Source organism: Halichoerus grypus, chromosome X (genome assembly GCF_964656455.1).
Source record: "Halichoerus grypus chromosome X, mHalGry1.hap1.1, whole genome shotgun sequence".
Classification (NCBI taxonomy): Eukaryota; Metazoa; Chordata; class Mammalia; order Carnivora; family Phocidae; genus Halichoerus; species Halichoerus grypus.
The window spans coordinates 103,404,761-103,420,338 of record NC_135727.1 but is presented as its reverse complement, the minus strand read 5'-3'; positions in this window follow the sequence as shown (position 1 = coordinate 103,420,338).

The following is a 15,578-nucleotide window of genomic DNA, read 5'->3' as shown; positions in this document are numbered from 1 at the left end:
AAATGTAGAGACAAGATGGAAAGAACCCTGTTCATCAGATCTTATCGAGGAGAGCCACCTAGCCACTGGACACTTTATGAGAGTGTGAAATAAACCTCTGGTTTGGTCAATTATACATTTACATATTTTAGGATGCATATTTCATAATATTTTGGCCTATCCTAACTAATAAAGAAGCTTAATGGTTATTTTTAAAACATTTTTAACATCTCATCAAACATCTAGAAGATGCCCTATCTCCTTATGTTTTTTGTTTGATGGATTCTTTTCTTTTTACATTCCACATCAAAATAAAACCGAACGTGCACCTTAAAGCAGAAGGGTTTAAGACACAGCATTTGCAGGAAAATAGTCTAAAAGAAGTTTCTCACAGAAATGCATTCACAGTGTAGGGGTAATGCTGAAAATTCAGGTTTCTGCCAACTCCTGCTTTCATAAGATAATATCCTCATAAGCATGAGGCCATGAAGGGCACAGTCTTTGAGCTCAGAATCTTTGGGTTTGAGTATTGTTTCTGCCACTTGATATCTGCAAATTTTGTATTTTTATGACTATCCATAAATAACACCAGTTGAGAGAGTCGGAGAAGTTAGGCAGACAGAGATCAAAAATCAGCTTAATTACTGATAAAAACAGGGCTGGAGAATACGGATTAAATGTGTCACAATAATGAGCTTCATGATACTCCTGACCACACCAGTTCAGATCTTGACACAATCAACTAAAGGGAAATTTTGAGTCTTAAGGGAGGACTTGCTCAGGATTGTTGCCTTTCACTGAGGGGAGAAATTGAGAAAGAGGGCAGAAATAGTGTGAATTCCCAAAGTTTAGGAATTTTGTTAGATTAGCATCACACAATTTATATATTCAAACTAACTTCTGTACTTTCCAACATGATAATTCATTTCCCCACTGTGGGTAGGCAAAAAAGTAGAGCAGAGGCCCTGAAAAATATAGAGAAAATGTCTCCTCTAAAAAATCAGAAGGAAAAGGTGAAAGGTTTTGGTATTTTAAGCCTGTTTCTTTCAATAGAAAATGGAAGTGTTAATAGTACTTGGGATTGCTATGAGTATTAAATGAGATAATTTGTGTAAAGAATTTAACACAATCTCTTATAAACAGCAAACTCCTACTAATTGAATTATCAGTAATAATAGTAGTAAGGCTATTATTATTATTTTTTAATTTTTATCTGTTGCCTGAACTTCCATAATTGAGTACATTATTTAGTAGACTTACTGGAAAACTTATGACATTTCATTTCACCATAAATATTTCATTTTGTATGAAATACAGAGGTTTTTTGTTTGTTTGTTTGCTTTTTGTTTTTAATGAAGCCAGTTGGAAGAGAACTATGCTAGATTCTTAAGGGAGGGAAATAATGAAAGAAAGTTTTATGGAAACTCTAAGCAAATGAGCACTCCACTTTCTTTATAAATTTGTCTTGGTCCGGGCCTGCACTTAAACAAGTGCTTATAAATATCTGAGAGGAGAGTTATATATTTCAATTTTAAAAGGTAAGCATTGATTCTTTAAGTAAAAAATATATAATAATCATATAGTCTTATAATTAGCATTTATGATGGGGAAAAATACTAGGGAACACTGAGACCTAACAGGACTGGAATCATTCATCCATCTGTTGAGCTTTACTAAGCCCCTGAATGATTCTTTAATGTCAGTTCATGACAGCATACTATGGGGTGTTGAGAATACAGATACATTCAATGCTGATTCTGCCTTCAAAAACATATAGACTAATATATGGAGTATGGGCCTAAATATTATAATTCTGCGTAGAAAGTAATGGCTCATAATAAAAAGTAAAAATTAGGGCTTTGAGAGTTCAAAGGAGAAATGCTTACAGCTGAAGAGTTCAGAGGAAGTATTATGTTCAGCTGTGGGGTGGTTATGGGGGAGCAAAGCATCAAAGGAAGCTTGAAGAAAAGAGCACAGGGTCTAGGTAACTTTTGCACAAACGTCATGGCGGTGTGGTGTTGTGGCTCATGACGCAGGTGGTGGAATTTTGAGTACTACACTGTTTTAAAAGTTCTGAATTGGTTTAAAAACAAAAGATATGAATGACATGGATGTAGTTTCTGAAGAAGTGGTATATGTGAATAGTGAGAGAGCCTAAATGTTGCTACCTCTTCGTAGACATGTTGAAGTAACAGTTACACAAGATCCGTACTCAAGAGAAGGGAACCTTGCAGTGAAGATAAGAAAGAAAGGAGAGAGATATATCGGTCTCTTTCACATGAGCACACAGTATATTAAAAACTAACTTGAAATACGGTAAATTCTATTGTCACATTTCAAATAAAAAAAGTTTTGGAGTAGTGCAGTCAGTTTTGAGTATAAATCTTTAAAAGAGCATATGAAAAACTCAAAAAAATTATAAATCATGAAACAGATCTCCAGTTTTTGTTCTTTTACAGTGGATACCTAAAATACAGAACATTATGGGCAGGCAACTATACACACACACACACACACATGCATACACACACACACACATACACACATGCGCACAGATTCATAGAGATGCATATAAGCAGCATAGAACATGCTATTTTATACATGAAAGAATTTAAAAGTATATTTCTATTTCCATTTGTTTGTTCTCTGTATATGTAAGTTAAAGTTATCTACATTTAAAAATACTCCAGTAAGTTTCAGTATGTCCATTGTATTTCAACTTTTTATAATTTGCATACTGTTTAGTTTTATCTGCAATACTGAACCACATATAAAAGCTAACAATAAGGAAATGTCTGTGTTTCTCCACTGGGCTGAACATATACTGAAATTGAATAGCAAACGATGAATTCTATTATGCAAAACAGAAAATATGCAAGAAGAATATGTTGAAGTATTTTAATGGCTCTTCAACTACTTCCAATAACGGGGACATAGATAGAAACAAACTTTTTTTTTTTCTTTCCTGGCCTAGCCCCTCTGTTTCAGTGGTCTCCAAACCTCTTGTTCATGCTCCCTCTAAAGGGATTTTGAAAAACGTTTTATTCATTGCACATTTATAATGCAATATCTTTTTAACCTAAGTTTAAGCAGTTGTGAAAGATATAATTTCCGGCATAATACATACATTGACATTTTAAATAAAGCAGTTACATATGTCTTTTAAAATAGCTCATATTATCCAAATATCATAATGGTCTGATACAACAACTCTGGTGTGAAAAATAATGCACCAACAAAGCTCTTATTTCACAATCAGATATTTTGTATTATTCTTCTCCTTGAAATCATATTAACATTGTACTTCCTCCACATAATCTTAGCATAATATGAGCTATTTTATATTTGAGAGTCTTTTATTGATCACGGTAACTTATGTTTCTGAAACAAAACACTTACCTGAATTGACAGTATTTTTACAAATTTTCTGTCACCATAAAGCTCTAAATGCTAAATTTTCTTCTGTTTTGTTACCAATTGTACATATTAGTAGTAAATAATCAGAGCAATGTGCATATTTTATACATTTTGAGAAAAAAATCAAACTAAAGCATAAAACATTATCAGAAGTGTATTCCTAAATGAGGTGAAGGAGTTACGTTCTTTGCTTCTTCAACTGGTTTATGTATCTGTAGATGGATATCAGTTATTGCTAGTATGAGTCAAAATACGATATCAATTCTATTTCTTTTTCTCATTTTAGACATCTAAGTGCTGAGTAAACTTCTTCATGAACATAAATAGATATTAATCAAGTTATGTTATAGCAATCTCGCTCAAGTGTTTGTACTCCTTCTGAGTTATTTGGAAGCTAGATTAAACCATCTTCGGTTTTGTTGAAAGCAAAGAATTGAAAATCACCTGAACTGCAAAACAATTTGATACCCAGTCATTAATTGTATTGATTTTCTTAACATTGACAGCAATATTGTAAATTGTTCCATTGTCAAAACTATAGGTATTTATGCCAGTTGACAACCCTAGTATGATAAGTGAAAGGGAAGCCTTTCTTTTGTAAAGTAAGAGAGGGTTAAAAGGAGGGGGGTAAAAGTGAAGAGCAAGTGGGGAACCAGGATGATGCCTTGACCCTGATACTCATTCTCACTCATAAAAATCAGTTTTAGGATAGAATACACACGGGAGTTGAAAATATGCAAATTGCTTGGCTTATAATGATCTACACCCCTATATCCGTTTGAATGTCCTTAGGTACCTCCTGGATACCACTTTTCTTTTCTTTTTTTCTTTTAAAGATTTATTTATTTATTTGACAGAGACACAGTGAGAGAATGAGCACAAGTGGGGGAGCAGCAGGCAGAAGGAGAGGGAGAAGCAGACTTGCAGCTGAGCAGAGAGACCGATGTGGGGCTCGATCCCAGAACCCTGGGAACATGACCTGAGCCAGAGGCAGATACTTCACCGACTGAGCCACCCAGGTGCCCCTGGAGACCACTTTTCTAATTATCTTTCTCCATTACCATCGTATCTTTAGATATGTTTTCACTTTTTTTTGGATAGCAATGGACATGATAGGAGTGAGGGGAACAGAGTCTGGTGGAGGCGCTTAACTGCCAAAAGCCAGATGGATGTGATGATCATATGTTAGAAGGGTAGGAGTGGCAACTGAGGAGGTCTGACTGAACTTCAGAGTTGGTTAATCGAGGATGAGTACCTGGGGGCAACTATATATGGGTGGCCAACTAGAGTTTTACTCAGTCTGTGCTGTTAAAAGAAATAAAATATCAAGATCCATTGCCTAGCTCCCAGCCATGAGCTAGTTTTCAGATGTGAAACACATTGACTGAAATGAGTCATGATCTCCAGGAGAAAAGAAAAACAAAACAAAACAAAACACTCTTCAATACCATGGGAAGGGATATATAGTAATGGTTACATTAGTTTTCCCCCAAAATGATTTACAGTCATTCATTCAGTTCCACTGGGGAAAGAAAAATACCCAAACATTTCGAGGAAGTTGACAATGATGCTAAAGAGGCCCTAAGCATCATTATGCTCCCCTCTCCTAGTAGAGCAAAGGCATGCGGGGAATAGGTAATAAATAGAGTCCTGCCTGAGCTTTGGCTTACCGTGGGTGGGCTGGGTCCGCAAATTCACCTCGTGGTCCTTACCCTTGTACCTGAATGTATAAATGGCATTGACATACTTGGGAGTTAGCACAACCCCCACATTGGGTGCCTGACCTGTGGGAGTAAGGGCTAACATTGTGGGGAGAGCAAAGTGGAACTCTTTTGCATCACCCAACATTCTAAATCAAAAACGTTTGGCATCCTGGGTAGTGTACAGCAGAGATTAATGTCACCTTTCAAGATATAAAAGATTCAGAGTGGTTGTTTCCACAATATCTCCATTTAGTTTTCCTGCAGAAACTGCTGGAACCTGGATGATACAGCAGACTAGTGCAAACTCAACCAAGTAACAGGCTCAAGGACAGCCACTAAGGGACAGCGGATCATCCTAGCCTTGGGTACATGGCTCATGCCAGTGACATGGCGACGGCATTCTTTTCTAGTAGTTTGCATTCACATAGAATGAACAAAAGCATTCATAGTTTTGCTCCAGATTTATGTTAACTCATTTGCCATCTGTCATGATATAATGCAGAGAGCTCAACTATCCAGACATCCTGCAGAACATCACATTGATCCACGACGATACTTGACTAAAGTCTAGATGAAGAAAAAGTGGCTAGCATGCAAAAAGCCTTGGTGAGATGCATGCTCTCAAGAGGGTGAGGGAGAAGCTCAATGAAGTTTCAGTTTTACATCCCTCACACTTTTAGGGACATGCTTGGATATGCCCTCCAAAGTAAAAGAAAAGTCATTTCATTTTACACCTTCTATCCCACAGAATCAAGTGCCACATTGGCAAGCATCTTTAGGCTCTGAGGCAGCATGTTCCAACACTACAGAGACTGCTCTAGCCATTACACTGCATGTCACAAGTTTTGAGAACAGCCTAGAGTATGAAAAACGCACTGTAGTAGGTCCAGATTGTGACGTAAACGGCCCTGTCTCTCATACAACATGGTAACCCCTATGGTACTGGAGCTATTGGTATCCGTGGGGGGAAACAGTGCTATGTGAGGACTATGACAAACTACAGCGGATCAGTCACCACTCAGGACCCTCCCACTGCCCAGTCCTGCTTCTGCCTGCTCCCTTCCACAGGTGTTGATCACACATAAATGTTGCTGACTCCCAACACTGTCTCAGGATCTGCCTCCAGGGAATCTAGCCTGCAGCAGAAGACAGAGAAACGTAGTTTCCTCTGTGTCCATGGAGAAAGAAGATAGTTTTCCGAACATAGGGTATAGATTGTACTACACCAAGTGTTCCTTCCTCCTCTCTGACTTTTCGGGACCACCTCCTTCCAGTGTATTTTGGGAAAACAGAGTTTGTCTCATCAGGTGTACTCTTGAGTCATTTCTCTCTTTGCCCTTGCTCTGCTATCTTCTTTCCTCTTCATTACTCTTGGTTCTAGCAATAATGGCAATAGCTATCTCTTAATAGGTGGCAGGCACTCCCCAAATTCTGTGTAGGAATTATCTTACACAATAGTCACAATAGCCCTATTATTACCCTCATATTACAGATGAGGATACTGAGCACATTGGGGTTGAGTAACTTCCTTGAAGTTACACAATTAACAAGGAAAAAGCTGGGTGGGGTGCCTGGGTGGTACAGTCCATTGAGAAGACAACTCTTGGTTTCCGGTGAGGTCATGATCTCAGGGTCTTGAGATCCAGCCCCAAGTCGGGCTCTGCGCTCAGTATGGAGTCTTTCTCCCTCTCCCTCTGCCCCTCCCCACCTTGCTGTCTCTCTCTCTCTCTCTCTCTCTCTCTCTCAAATAAATAAATCTTTTTTAAAAAGCTGGATTTTGATTCCAAATATTCCAACAAGATTCAATGTTTCCAACATTGTATTTTCATTAACTGGAAGCACCTGCTATCTATCACTGTCCCATCTGGATCTATGCTTGATATAACTCCCATTCCTTCCTACAAAATGCCACTGACCAAACACAACCAGAGTTAACAGAGTTTTAATGAATGTCTTGGGTATTCCAGAGTGATTACTTACAGGGTAATAGAAATTCTACATACAATCTCAGTCTTCAGTTTTCATAGACAATTAGCAATCTTTACTTGCCATGGAAGTTCCCTGTTGGCTGTGACCATTCCTAATTGCCTAATTTCCTGCTAGAATCTAAGATCTTCTCTCACTGTAAATTAACCACCCTGATACCATTACTTTCTGTTTATGGGCACCTTTCCCCTCGGTCACTGAAGACACAACTCTCAAATCCCTGCTATTTTCTATAATATACCACGTTAACCCTTTCTTTGCTTTATTCTTTTTTATACAATATGCCATTGTAGGTTGAGAAGGAAAAGACTTGTTCTCTTTTTAAAATTTTTTAAATATTTATTTATTTATTTGAGAGAGAGAGGTGGAGGGAGGAGCAGAGGGAGAGGGAGAGAGAATCTCCAGATGTGAAACTCGATCTCACAACCCTGAGACTGTGAGCCTGAGCTGAAACCAAGAGTCCATGCTTAACCAACTGTGCCACCCAGGCGCCCCAGGAGTTGTTCTCTCTTTAAAAGAAAAGAGCCAGCAAGGTGTTAGCCCAGACTAAAAGAAAAAGCAGTCTCTCTTGAGAATATACTTAACTATTTTCCAAAAAGTTTGGGATACTTGAATTTAGTCTCTTTGTAAAAGTCGTTTTCTTACACTCTGTAGTAAATATGCATATAAATATTTTAAAATGTGCATGTAAAATCACCCATTTAAGTTTTTTTTATTTATTTCACTATATTTTATTTACATTGCTAATACTTTCTTTGGCTCTGACACAATATTGTAATTATTTTAGCTTTATAATGTCCTTCCTTCCTTCCTTCCTTCCTTCCTTCCTTCATTTGTGGGGTTACTCTATTGAAGTAAGGACACAGATCTGGTAGTTCTGCCCTCTTGGACACTTTTTTGGATACCTTCTTGAAATCTTTCATACTAACCACATGTCCCTAAATCACTCCTGTGGAACCCTCAAATGCTGAGGAATAGACTTTAAACACCTCTCTCAGACCCCACTCAGATGGGACCATAATAGCCTTGCCCTAACTTTTCCTGGGGGACCACAGTGTTCAATGGATTATAAAGGGTGCAGTGGCAAATTAGGAGGTTGAGCAGGAAGCCAATTCAATTACCCAGAAGAGACTACCTTAAAATAATCCCATCAACAGAAGTAATCTATTTGGGTTACCTGATCTATTTGCCTACTCTGTGCCTTTTGCTTTTTAATGATAAAATTCTACATGATTCTTTTCTATGAGAATCATCATTTCAAAATCAAACTAAAGTCCCTTCAAAATGAGCTGGTCTGTTATAAAATAAGTAAATCATGGGGATGTAGTGTACAGGATGGTGACTATAATTAATAATACTGCATTTCATATTTGAAAGTTGCTAAGAGAGTCAGCCTTAAAAGTTCTCATTACAAGGAAAAAATTCTGTAACTATGTATGGTGAACGGGGTTAACTAAACCTATTGTGGTGATGATCTTGCAATATATATAAACACTGAATCATTATACTGTACACCTGAAATTAATATAATGTTACATGTCAATTATACCTCAATTTAAAAAAAAAGGCTGATCTGGAAATAGTATATACAGAGTAGGGAGAATTGTTTGATTTATGCTTGCTTCTTGCCTTTTATTCTGAATTTTCTGAAAACTTGATTGCTATGTTCCTCTATATTTGTGTAGACCATATCATTTAACCAAGTGGATTTTCATTTACTGAATTCACTTACTCATTTTAATTTTCAATTCATTTACCTGCCTGAATTCCGTCTTTTTGTAAAAGCAGTTTTCCCTTACTCTATGTAGTAAATATGCATATAAATATTCACATAAATATGCATGTTAAATCTTACCCATGTAAGATTTTTTTGTTTTTTTTACTATGTTTTATTTACACTGCTATCAATTTCTTTGGCCCTGACACAATATTATAATTTTTTAGCTTTATAATGTGTTTTATTTCTTTAAAGGTCACATCTTCATTCTTGTTATTTTCCTAAATAACAGCAGCTTTTTTTTTTTTTTTTAAGAGGGGGGTAGGAAGGGGCAGAGGGAGAATGAGAGATAGAATCTTCTGCAGGCTGCATGCCCAGAGCCGAGCCCAACATGAGGCTTTATCTCACAGCCCTTGAGATTATGACCTGAGCCGAAATCAAGAGGCAGACGCTCAGTTGACTGAGCCACCCAGGCACCTCAACAACAGCTTTTTGTACCCACTTATTCTGCCATATGAATCCAAAATAATTTATTAATTTAAAAAATCCTCATTGAGACTTTCACATGAATAGCTTTATAAATTAATTCAAAGACCAACAGACATTTTGAAGACACAGATCTAGAGCAGATTTTTTTTACAATTTTTTTCTGTGAAATATTCCTTATGTAACAAAGTGCATTAAGAATGTTTAACTAACAAAGTTGTTAAGAGAGTGAGTTCTGGATTCAGATAGCCAGAATTCAAACCACTCATTGACCACTCACTGGTTATCTGACCTTATGCAAGTTACTTAACATTAATGAATCTTTCTTTCCTCACCTGTAAAATAGACTAATAATTGTACCTATTTCATAATGTTGTAAAAATTAAACAAGGCAATCTGTGTAACTCAGCATAATGCTTGGCATGAAGTGATTGTTTAGTAAACATTATTTATTATTATTATTACTAATTCCATCATCCTTAGGATAAACACAAAAATTGTTAAATTGTCTTCCAAGTCCTTGACTAAGCTCATCTCCATCTTTTAGTAAGACAAATGAGTGATTTTGTGTATTAGGAAAAGATCTAGATTTACATTATAGAGATAAGCAAATTTAAACTATGTAGTGACTTGAAAAGATTTTTGCCTCTAAATGCCAGAATCTAGGTTCAAAAGGACAGAAAATCTATGAGTAGAGCTTTTGAGTAGATTTTGACTTAGTTTCTTGACTACATTAGACCAAGCCAACAATTTTGGAAGAAACCCATTATGAAGTTACATCATAGAGGTCAAATTTTCTAGACTTGGATTCATTCCACTTTGAAGGCCTCTTGGTTTTTTGTCTGTGCTAATATCTTGATTGACATGCCTGTCTGAAATTGGTGTTTATGGTATTTAATTTTATTTGCTTCTCGGTCAATCCTTGGACAAGGTGCATCCCTGTGGCTTCTAGGGGATTAATCTTGAGTCATCTGAATTTATTCACAAAACCATGATCTGAAGTAAATGAGCCATTAGTTTAGTGCTACAGTTAGTAATTTGCTAAGTGTTGAGTATCATTAACCTGAAAAGACACATCTTGTAAAAACACAAATTTCTCTCAGAATCAATATGGTATTTCCATAAATGTTTCATTTTCTGGGATCTGATTCAGAAATGCACGCTATTGCATCTCTCTGATCAAATTAGACCATAAGTTACATGCTGGGCTGCTTTTTGTTGCTGTGGGATGTTGGTAGCCTATTATCTCCCTGCTAATAGTCGCCTTAGTGGCTTCCCATGGTGTTCCTTCCAAAGTTTCCAGGCCATTGTTTTAAAAATATGTTTAGGTCTTTTATAGCAAATGGTTGTTAATGTATTGTTTGTAGAACAGAGGAGAAGTGGAACACCACAATCTGTGCTGGTGGAGAGCCATTTTCAGTTGCTGCTTTGCTATTAACATGAAAGGATCTTCACTGTTTCTCAGAAAATTCATTGTACTCAATTTATAGTCTCTGTGGGGTTTATAGACTTTTCTACAGAAGACAAAATTCTGTGTTTGAAAGAATGAGAAGAGGTTATCTGTGAGATTATAAATGGCGCTTAAATGTATATTATGTTTCCATGTTTATGTATATTCAGACTTTTAAAAATGATGTATTCAGTTTGCTGTATCCCATTCAAATATTATCTTCTTTATGATTAATTGCAGTTACAGAGATAAGTCTATAGCTCAGAAAGTTAAAAAAAAAAACCCACAGGATGAATGTCCTATTAATTTTAAACATATATCAGAAGCATTAGATCATGTAGAAATACATGGGCCGGTGACTTAGTTAGAAATTCGATATGGATAAATTCTTGCAACCAAATGTATACATCTATGCATCTTTTAGATGTTACCATGGAATCATTTGAATTCTTTTGCATCTTATCCGTAAGGATGCCAACAAGGATTCTGATAACTAGATACAGATGAATAATGCTTTATGTGGAGCAAAAAAAAAAAAAAAAAAAAACTAGGAAAAAAACATGTAAGTGATTATATAATTAATAACCAAATGGCATAATCTATTCATTTATTTAATATTTTATGGCATGCCTGTTATGTGCTGGGTACTGGGCAAAACCAAGGAATAATCCAGAAGATTGTGATATTAGAAAAACCCAAAAAAGCGTATTTCAGGAAGAAGAGATTGGTAATTGGTATCAAATGCTGCTAAAATTTCAAGACTTCAAGGGACACCTGGGTGGCTCAGTTGGTTAAGCGTCTGCCTTCGGCTCAGGTCATGATCCCAGGGTCCTGGGATCGAGTCCCACATCAGGCTCCTCGCCCAGAGGTGAGCCTACTTCTCCCTCCGCCTGCCGCTCCCCTTGCTCGTGCCCTCTCTCTCTCTATCTCTGACAAATAAATAAATAAAATCTTTAAAAAAATAAAATTTCAAGACTTCAAGATTTCCATAAGAAACTATAAATGATGCAAGCAGTGAGTTGAAGTGTAAACTCACAATTTACTTCATAAACATGGTTATGAAGGAGAAAGAGAAATGAAATACTGGCTTAGAAAATCCAGGAGAAAGGATATCTCAAGGCTCTGAGAGATTTACAGCATGATAGAAGCCACAGAGGTGCAGAAGCTTTGATCTTGTAGGAGGACACCTTATCCCGCTTTAGCAAGAGGGAATGCTAAGAGATGCTTCAGTGAATCCCAAGACTGCAGATATAATACTCTTTGGCCCCATTGTGTATTAGTAAACTTTGGTCCTAATGGTTATCAAGGTCAATTACCTTAGCTAGTACAGGAAATCCTTTCTTGCATCTGCTGGGTTATTGTCCATTTATGATAAAAACTCAACAAAGTGTGTATAGAGGGAATGTACCTCAACATGGAGGTACAACAGTGGAACAGAATCAAAAGCCTAGAAATGAACCCATGCTTATATGGTCAATTAATTTATGACAAAGAAGGCAAAAATATACAATGGGTAAAGGACAGTCTCTTCAATAAATAGTGTTGGGAAAACTGGACAGCCACATACAAAAGAATGATACTAGATTGCTATCTTGCCCCATACACAAAAACTAACTAAAAATGGATTAAAGACTTGAATGTAAGACCTGAAACCATAAAACTCCTAGAAGGAAAATAGGTGGTAAACTCTTTCATATCAGTCTTGGTTATAATTTTTTTTTTAATTTGACCCCAACAAAGGCTAAACTAAACAAGTTGGACTACATCAAACTAAAAAGCTCTGCACAGCAAAGGAAATGATCAACAAAATGAAAAGGCACCCTACAGAATGGAAGAAGATAGTTGCAAATCGTGTATCTGATAAGGGGTTAATATCCAAAATATATACAGAATTCATACAACTCAATAGCAGAAGGAACAATCCAATTAAAAAATGGGCAAAGGACCTGAATGGACTTTTTTTCAGAGAAGACATACAGAGGGCCAACAGACACATGAAATGATGCTCAACATCACTGATCATCAGAGAAATGGAAACAAAAACCACAATGATATATTATCTCACAGCTCTTAGAATGGCTATTATATAAAACAACAAGAACAACAATAATAAATAACAAGTGTTGGCGAGGATGTGGAGAAACATTCACTGTTGCATTGCTGGTGGGAAATAAGCTGATGCCGCCACTGCAGAAAACAGTATGGAGGTTCCTCAAAAAATTAAAAACAGAACTACCATATAATCCAGCAATTCCACTTCTGGATATTTACCCAAAGAAAACAAAAACACTAGTATTAAAGAGGGCACGTTCTGCATGGAGCACTGGGTATTATATGCAAACAATGAATCATGGAACACTAAAAAATAAATAAATAAATAAATAATAAAAACATATATGCACCCCATGTTCCTTGCAACATTAGTTACAATAGCCAACATATGGAAACAACCTAAGTGTCCATCATGGATGAATGGATAAAGAAAATGTAGTATGTATATACGATGGAATACTACTCAGCCATGAAAAAAATGGAAGATATCTGCCATTTGTAACAACATGGGTGGACCTAGGGGGCATTATGTTGCGTGGATACATCAGACAGAAAAAGAGATCAGACTGTATGATCTCACTTATATGTGGAATCTAAAAAACAAACACATAGAGACAGAAAATAGATTGATGGTTGCCAGAGGTGGGGGGTACAGGGATGGGCCAAATGGGTGAGGTAGTCAAAAGGTACAAACTTCCAGTTATAAAATAGATAAGCCATGGGAATGTAGTGTACAGCATGGCGACTATAGTTAATAACACTGTATTGCATATTTGAAATCTCTAAGAGAGTAGATCTTAAATGTTCTCATCACAAGAAAAAAAAAATCTGTAACCATGTATGGTGACCGATGTTAACTAGATTTATTATGGTGATCATTTCACAATATATGCAAATATTAAATCATGTTGTATAACTGAAACTAATATAATGTATGTCAATTATACCTCAGTAGAAAAAAAACTCATCATGAAGTCATAGCTCTGTTTAAAGACTCCACTAGTTGCAACTGGCTATATCTGGCTTAATTTATCTATTTATTTAGATGCTCAGCTCTTCATCATTTATCCAGTGGAAATATTTTTCAGCTGGCTTCTTTGAACTCTTTAGCAAGCAAACATAATATTTTTTAAAAAGTTGTTCATCCTTTTTGACTCATAAGATGCTCAGCTTGTAGCAGAACATTTTAAGACAAAAGGGGAGGGAAAAAATTTCATATTCCTAGTTTATGATAATTATCCCTAAATCGAACTGTCTAAGACTATAAATTTCCTAGACGGTAGTTCAATATGTTATTTTAACCTCCAGAAATAAAGTTTGATATAAAGATCTTGTAATAATGTAAAGGGCCCAGACATCCCTAAAATCCCAACATGTAACAAAACCTCAGTTCAGATCCAATTTCAGAGCCTTGTCCAACTTCACCATCGAAGGATTATTTCCTTTGGTATTATAGGATAAAGCCCTTGATTAGGGATTAATCCAATGTGGCCTTGTCAATGCCTCTAAATTGTTCAATTCTCTCTTAGTCATTTCTAAAGCTATCTATGCTCTCTGAAAAATTGGATGTCCTGGACCATACTGACTTTCAATTCCCCTAGAAATAGCACCACCTAGGTCCCAAAGTGTTATAGGTTGAATTGTGTGTCCCCCTCCCCCAAAAAGGATACGGTGGAGTCCTAATGCCCAATACCTCAGAATGTGACCTTATTTGGAGGTAGGACCTTTACAGAGGTAATCAATTAAAATGAGGTCATTAGAGTGAGTTCTAATCCAGTATGACTGGCATCCTTATAAACAGGGGAAATTTGAATACCAGACAACACACAGGGAGAACACATATGAAAATGAAGACAGAGATCTGGGTAATGCTTCTACAAGCCAAGGAACACCAAAGATTGTGAGAAAACCACCAGAAGCTACGGAAGAAGCATGGAACAGATCCTTCTGCATGGTCCTCAGATGAAAACAGCCCTGCTGGCATCCTGATCTCAGACTTCTAGCCTCCAGAACTGTGAGAGAAAAAAATTTCTGCTTAAGACCCCCGGTTTGTGACACTTTGTTACAGCAGCCCTAGAAAACTATATACAAAAAGTCTATTTCATTTGAGCCAATCTAGGGACGGGAAAATGTTACATGCTTCTGGTGCTCACCACGTTATTTCATATGAATACTTGTTGTCTGATCAGAAACCATGTAGGTCACTTTAAAACCAACAGCTCCTTATATGTTCATTTCACACTAACTATATTAAATATTTTCTTATTTTATTCAGATATAAAAGCTTTACGACCCACTTGTTTTCTTTCTTAGCTACTAGATTGTTTCTTCTTCGTCTGATGCAGCAGTAAAGTGAGCTCCACAATCTATTGAAATGAAGTCCGCTGGGATTTAGGTTTCATTCATCTCTCCTCCTCTTTTCGCACCAACAGAAACAGTGAATATTTTCAAGGCTTAGGGATTTTTTTTTTTTTTTTTTTTTTTTACCAGCCCATACTTTGATTCTTTCTAATCATAAAGAAGTAGACATCTCGGATGCCAAGACCAGTTAAAGGCCTTTACAGCCTTTATCCTGAATCTGATCCACAAAAAGCAATATCCAGGTATTGTCTGTACTCCATTAAATGTCCCTACGTGAAGGTGAGAATATTTAATAGTCACAACAATTTTGATCCTCAGAGTTGCTTACCTTACTGAATGACCGGGTGTCAGTGATGACATATTCTGGCCCATAGACAACTTTCTGTAGAGAAAACACAGGAAATATTTCACCAAACGCTGGGAGCAT